Source organism: Aotus nancymaae, unplaced genomic scaffold (assembly GCF_030222135.1).
Source record: "Aotus nancymaae isolate 86718 unplaced genomic scaffold, 86718_ANA_hifiasm-v0.15.2.pri h1tg000001l, whole genome shotgun sequence".
Lineage (NCBI taxonomy): Eukaryota > Metazoa > Chordata > Mammalia > Primates > Aotidae > Aotus > Aotus nancymaae.
Window position 1 is genome coordinate 15008102 of NW_026988412.1, and position 6628 is coordinate 15014729.

The following is a 6628-nucleotide window of genomic DNA, read 5'->3' on the forward strand; positions in this document are numbered from 1 at the left end:
AGCTGAAATTGAATAGAAATTTTCTTTATTATTTTCTTTGGTAGCTAACATTCTAAAAGCTAGATTGAATTCTGTCTGAAATCACTGAGCCATAAAACACACACCAGAGAAAATTTCTAAATTCACTCTGAGAAAGAAAAAGGTAAATGAAAATTTTCAACAAATAAATATATTATTAGATATTAACTTTTTGTAACTCACGTCTTTTCTGCCCTTTGGAAATATTTTCTTGCCTTTCAAGCTCTACTAATAAAATGCAATATACACTTAAAAAACTGAGGTCCGCTGGGCACAGTGGCTCACACCTGTAATCTCAGCACTTTGGAAGGCTCATGCAGGTGAGTCACTTAAGCTCAGAATTTTGAGACTGGTCTGGCTAACATGGCAAAACCCTATCTCTACTAAAAATACAAAAACTAGCTGGGTATGGTGGTTCACATCTGTAGTCCCAGCTACTTGGGAGGCTGAGGCATGAGAAACACATAAACTCAGGATTTGGAGGTTGCAGTGAGTCGAGATGCCACCACTGCACTCCAGCCTGGGTGGCAGAGATTAACTCTGTCCAAAAAAAAAAAAAAAACTTCAGGTAAAAATAAGTGAACAAATCTTTTCAAGATGCAGATATGTCTTACTCATGTGCCAAGAAGTCAGGCCATTCAATTACTTGAGAGATTGTCCCACCTCGTCCTGCTCACTTGAGAGCTCAATAACCTCCTCACAAGAGACTCTGAACTATGCCAGTGAATGCCTCGGGCACATTTTACTCTGCAAGTTCTTATCCCATCTCACTGGGGTCATTTTTTTGTTTGTTTCTTTCTTTTTCTTTTTGTCTTTTGGAGTCCTAGGGGTTTTTGGTTTGTTTTTTGTATTTTTATGTATTTTTAGTAGAGACGGGATTTCACCATGTTGACCGGTATGGTCTTGATCTCTTGACCTCGTGATTCACCCGCCTCGGCCTCCCAAAGTGCTGGGATTACAGGCGTGTGCCACCGCACCCAGCCTGGTTTGTTTTTTGTTTTTTAGCCTAGAAATTTTTTACTACTTTTCTGCCCCCTAAGAAAATCCAGCAGGCAAAAATTATTTGTTTTCTCCTCAATACTAGTATCTGATTGGCTGACCAGCAACGTGTCTCCAAGAAATGAAAGCTTGGTTGGGTGAAGACAATATGAATGTCTCAAGAAATTAGCTTAAAAAAAAAAAAGTGCACCAGGAATTGCCTCTTATCCTCTCAACAACCACCTGAACACTTGAGAAGCTACACTCAATACCTCAGCTTGTCCTATGAGAGAAAATGATACAGAAGCTGATAGTCACTAGACACTGTAGCAGACATAGCCATGGGCCATGGTGGGTATCTCGGTTTATCCCCATACAGTACGGAAACCCAGGTCCAAGAAAAAACTAAAAGGTGACTGAAGACACATCACCCTATAAAATTTCCAAAAGGAAAACTTTACCCAAAAACATTCTGAAAAAATATCTGTGTCTAGGGAAGAGACGACAAAAAAACACACAGAGATATTTTACAGTACAGTGTCAGGAAATTATTCTTTGCTTTCTTCTCATAGGAAATGTTTACAAAAAAAAAAAAATTTTTTTAATGTGCCATCAAATGCTTTGTCAAAAACTAACTAATTGGCCAGGTTCGGTGGCTCATGTCTGTAATCCCAGATCTTTGGGAGGTCAAGGCAGGCAGATAGCTTGAGGCCAGGAGTTTGAGACCAGCCTGGCAAACATAGTGAAACCCTGTCTCTACTAAAAATAAAAAAATTAGCCAGGCATGACAGTGGGCACCTGTAATTCCATCTACTTGGGCGACTGAGACAGGAGAATAGTTTGAGTCCATGGGTCTGAAGTTGCTGTGAGCCTAGATTGGGCCACTACACTCCAGCCTAGGTGACAGAGCAAGGCTCCATCTCAAGAATTTTTTTTTTTTTTTAAAAAGGCAAATTAATATAGGTATCAAAATGTACACTAAGAATCAAATCGTTGATCAAGTGAATTAGAAAGGGGAAATTGGGCTGGGTGCAGGGGGTCCCACCTGTAATCCTAGCACTTTGGGAGGCTGAGGCAGGCGGATTACGAGATCAGGAGTTTGAAACTAGCATGGCCAACACAGTGAAACCCCATCTCTACTAAAAATACAAAAATTACCCGGGTGTGGTGGCGGGTGCCTGTAATCCCAGCTACTTGGTAGGCTGAGGCAGGAGAATTGCTTGAACTCAGGAGGCAGAGGTTGCGATGAGCCGAGATTGCACCATTACACTCCAGCCTGGGCAACAAGAGCAAAACTCCATCTCAAAAACAAAGAAAGAAAATTAAAAGAAAGGGGAAATTGGTATTTGGAAATGTCAGAAATAAATGGAAATTTAGTATTTTACTGCAAGCCAGAGTTAGGCTGGAGGAATAGCAGACAAGGGAGGACTTGAGGCCTTGCTTGAAGCACATGTGAAAAATTCAGGGAAAAATCAGTCCCCTGTGGAGTGTGAAAATAATTATGCGGCAGGCAATTAGACTGAGGTGGCTCTAGTCCCCAGATTTCAATTTCTTAAAAAAAAAAAACAACAACTAAACTGAAGAGCATTTTTTTGGTAAATTCCTACATTGCTGGAACAAAATTCAGGCTTAAACAACTCTAAACTGTCAAGTAAGCTCTGATTACACAACCAGGGTATTTCCACCTAGATTGTAAAAATCAATAAACTAGGCCAGGCGTGGTGGCTCATTCCCGTAATCCCAGCACTTTGGGAGGCCAAGGTGGGTGGATCACCTGAAGTAAGGAGTTCGAAACCAGCCTGGCCAACATGGTGACACCCTGTCTCTACTAAAAATAAAAGAAATATTGGTTAGGTGTGGTGACGGCTGCCTGTAGACCCAGCTACTAGAAAGGCTAAGGCATGAGAATCGCTTGAGCCCGGGAGGCGGAGGTTGCGGTGAGCTGATATCACACCACTGCACTCCAGCCTAAGCAACAGAGTGAGACTCTGCCTCCGGGGAGAAAAAAAAAAACACTACATACCTTGCCAATTATTGAATTTGGTTTTCTTTATCCTGAACGTCAGAAAAATCTTTCCACCAAGTCCCTTCCATGGACCACAAATTACAAACCACAGCTGGGTGCTCTACAATTTTTGAATCACTCTTTGATTATTTAATATTTCCACGGTGACGCCCGTAAATTTTTAATAGGAAAAAAGAAAGCCTGGGAACTCCATGGACCAAAGCTCTTCCCATTCATGAACCCGCACCCCGAGTCAGGATTCCGTCCTGAGGATCCTCCAGTGGTCCCTGCACAATCTGAGAGAGAGGGAGCCTACTGGTGCAGAGCTGCCCAGCGAGGGCTCCAGGCCAGGGCACAGTCACTGGGCAGGGAAAAGACAAGACGCCCGGGAGCCGACTGTCAACGCAGCCGCCATCTTATGGCTGAAGAGGACTGGAGCCCAGCTGGGCAAGGAGAACTAGAGGCAAAGATTGTGGAGCTGACAGCGGGGAGGCCTGAGTCCCGCCACAGCCACGTCCCACTGGTTCCAATCAGCCCCAACCCCTCTGTCGGAACGTCGGACCCAGCACTCTCACCGTTTCTAGGCTTTCCCGGGGTCCTGGCGTCTTAGCTGTGGATCTCCAATACCTGTAGGTCACAGGGTCACAGAGGCTCGGCCTCTAAAAGGAAAGGGCAGAGACCAGTGAAGTAGAGACATGGAGGTCCGGCCGCAGCAAGAGACAAAGACCCCCCCCACATCCCGGAAGCCGCCATGTCCGCTCCCGCTGTGTGCCTGATTGGACAGTTCCCAGACTAGGGTCCCTGATTGGATAACATTTAAGACCCCGCCTTCTCTGACCCTGAGTGACAGAAGATGCGATCAGACGGAGCTGAAGAACGTGTGACAACCGAAGCTGCAGCCTTTTCAGGCAGGGCTTCCTCCTTGAGCTGAGCCAGGCCCACCCCAGAGCATGGGAAAATTAGGTCTCTTTTTTGCTCTCTTTTTCGCTCTCTTTTTCAATGTATTCAAAATGTGAACAAAACTATTTTATGTATATTGATACATAAAATTTTTGTTCAAAAGAAAATCAACATTCACTTTGGTAATAGTGCATTATCAATACTGGAGCTGATTTGATAAAACCTTATAAGTAAATTCATTAGCCGGGCGCGGTGCCTCCCACCTTTAATCCCAGCAGTTTGGGAGGCCTAGGCGGGGGAATCCCGAGGTCAGGAATTCAAGACCAGCCTGCTAACATGGTGAAATCTCGTCTCTATTAAAAATAAAAAAATTAGCAGAGTGCGGTGGCAGGTGCCTGTAATCCCAGCTACTAGAGAGGCTGAGGCAGAGAACTGCTTGAACTCAGGAGGCAGAGGTTGCAGTCTCAAAAAAAAAAAAAAAAAAAAAAATGCAAAAAGCAGCTGGGCAGCCAGGTGCAGTGGCTAACCCCTGTAATCCTAGCACTTTAGGAGGCCAAGGCAGGAAGATCACCTGAGGTCAGGAGTTCGAGAGCAGCCTGACCAACTTGGAGAAACCCCCATCTCTACTAAAAATACAAAGTTAGCTGAGCATGGTGGCCCGTGCCTGTAATCCCAGCTACTTGGGAGACTGAGGCAGGAGAATTGCTTGAACCTGGGAGGCGGAGGTTGCAGTGAGCCTAGATCACACCATTACACTCCAGCTTGGGCAACAAGAGTGAAATTCCATCTCAAAAAAAAAAAAAAAAAAAAAAAAGAAGAAAGAAAGAAAACAAAATTAGCTGGGCATAATGGAGCGCCAGTAATCCCAGCTACTCGGGAGGCTCAGGCAGGAGAATTGCTTGAACCCAGAAAGCAGAGGTTGCAGTGAGTCGAGATTGTGCCACTGCACCCCAGCCAAAGTGACACAGGGAGACTCTGTTTTAAATATATATGTAATTAAAATTAAAAAAAGAAGTCCGCCAAATTTGTCTTTATCACTGCTCTAGATTTTTAGGATATTTTATGACCTCTTAAATTTTTTAACTTTTTTTTTTTGTTTTTTGAGATTGGAGTCTTGCTCTGCTGCCCAGGCTGAAGTGGAGTGGCCTGAACTCGGCTCACTGCAATCTCTGCCTCCTGGGTTTAAGCGATTTTCCTGCCTCAGCCTTCGGAAGAGCTGGGATTACAGGAATGCACCACCATGCCCGACTAATTTTTTTGTATTTTTAGTAGACATGGGGTTTAATGTTGGCCAGGCTGGTCTCGAACCCCTAGCTTCAGGTGATCGGGATCCATCCACCTCAGCCTTCCAAAGTACTGGGGTTACAGGCGTGAGCCACAGCGCCCGGCCATTTTGTAACTTTCTGTATTTTATTTTAATCTACATTTTTTATATTTTTTCAATCTAAGGCAACATTTAAGCAATTTCAAAGTAGAAGAAATGTTTTTCTTCATCAAAAGCATATTTTGCTTTTGCTTATAAACTCTCGTTTTTTGTTGTTGTTGTTTGCTTTCTGAGACAGTCTTGTTCTGTCGCCCAGGCTGAAGTGCAGTGGCGTGATCTCGGCACACCGCAACCTCCAACTCCAGGTTCAACCGACTCCTCAGCCTCAGCGATAGCTGGGATAAAAGATGTGCACTGTCATACCGGTATTTTATTTCTGTATTTTAAGTAGAGACTGGAATTTGCCGTGTTGCTCAGGCTTGTCTTGAACTTCTAAACTCAAAATAATGTGCCTGCCTCAGCCTCCCAAAGTGTTGGGATTACATACCTGAGCCACGCCTGGCCTTTGTTTATATACTGTCTAAAAGAACTGGTTAATTACATTAACCCTTAACAAACTAATTTTTAGTGAAATTCCTAGGAATTAATTTTGAACTGTTTTGTGTCAATATTTGTAGATAAAAAACATAAAATGTTTTTTAATAAAGATATTTTTTCAATTTTTTAACTGACAGATCTAAATATAGTTAGCATTTCTGTATAATATTATCACAATAATAATTTTTTAAAAAGATTCTGGGCCAGGTGTGGTGGCTCACCCCTGTAATCCCAGCACTTTGGGAGGCCGAGGCGGGCAAGTCATGAGATCAGGAGATCGAGACCAGCCTGGCCAATATGTTAAAATCCCATTTCTGCTAAAAAATAGAAAAATTAGCTGGACATGGTGGCATGCATCTGTAGTCCCTGCTACTCAGGAGGCTGTCGCAGGAGAATCGCTTGAACTGGAGAAGCAGAGGTTGCAGTGAGCCGAGATCATGCCACTTCACTCCAGCCTGGGCAACAGAGTGAGACTCCATCTCAAAAAAAAAAAAAAAAGATTCTGGTCAGGCCTTGTGGCTCAGGCTTATAATCCCAGCACTTTGGGAGGTCAAGAAATGAAGATTATAAGCCCAGGAATTTGAGATCAGCCTGGGCAACATGGCAAAAACACGTGTCTAAAAAATACAAAAATTAACTGTGAGCATGGTGACCTGCACCTTTAATACCAGCTATTCAGGAGGTTGAGGGAGGATGGTTTCCTGAACTCAGGAAGTGGATGCTGCAGTGAGCCCTGATCAAGCCACTGCACTCTATTCTGGGTGACAGAATGAGACCCTTTCTAAAACAAAACCAACCAAACAAAAACAGCCAAAGCACAGAAAGTTAAACTTATGAAGGTTTGGGGGGTTTTGTTATTATTTCTA

At 43.6% G+C, this 6628-nt stretch overlaps 1 protein-coding gene across 1 annotated transcript in view; it reads right to left on the reverse strand.

Moving 5' to 3' along the window:
* The window catches only part of LOC135276061 (zinc finger protein 726-like), a 51609-nt gene extending 47864 nt beyond the window's left edge, over positions 1 to 3745 (reverse strand). The window contains exon 1 of the mRNA XM_064379222.1: positions 3577 to 3745. The gene's annotated coding sequence lies outside the window, so the exon portion shown is untranslated. The remainder of the gene's footprint in view (positions 1 to 3576) is intronic.
* Positions 3746 to 6628: the final 2883 nt, after the last annotated feature.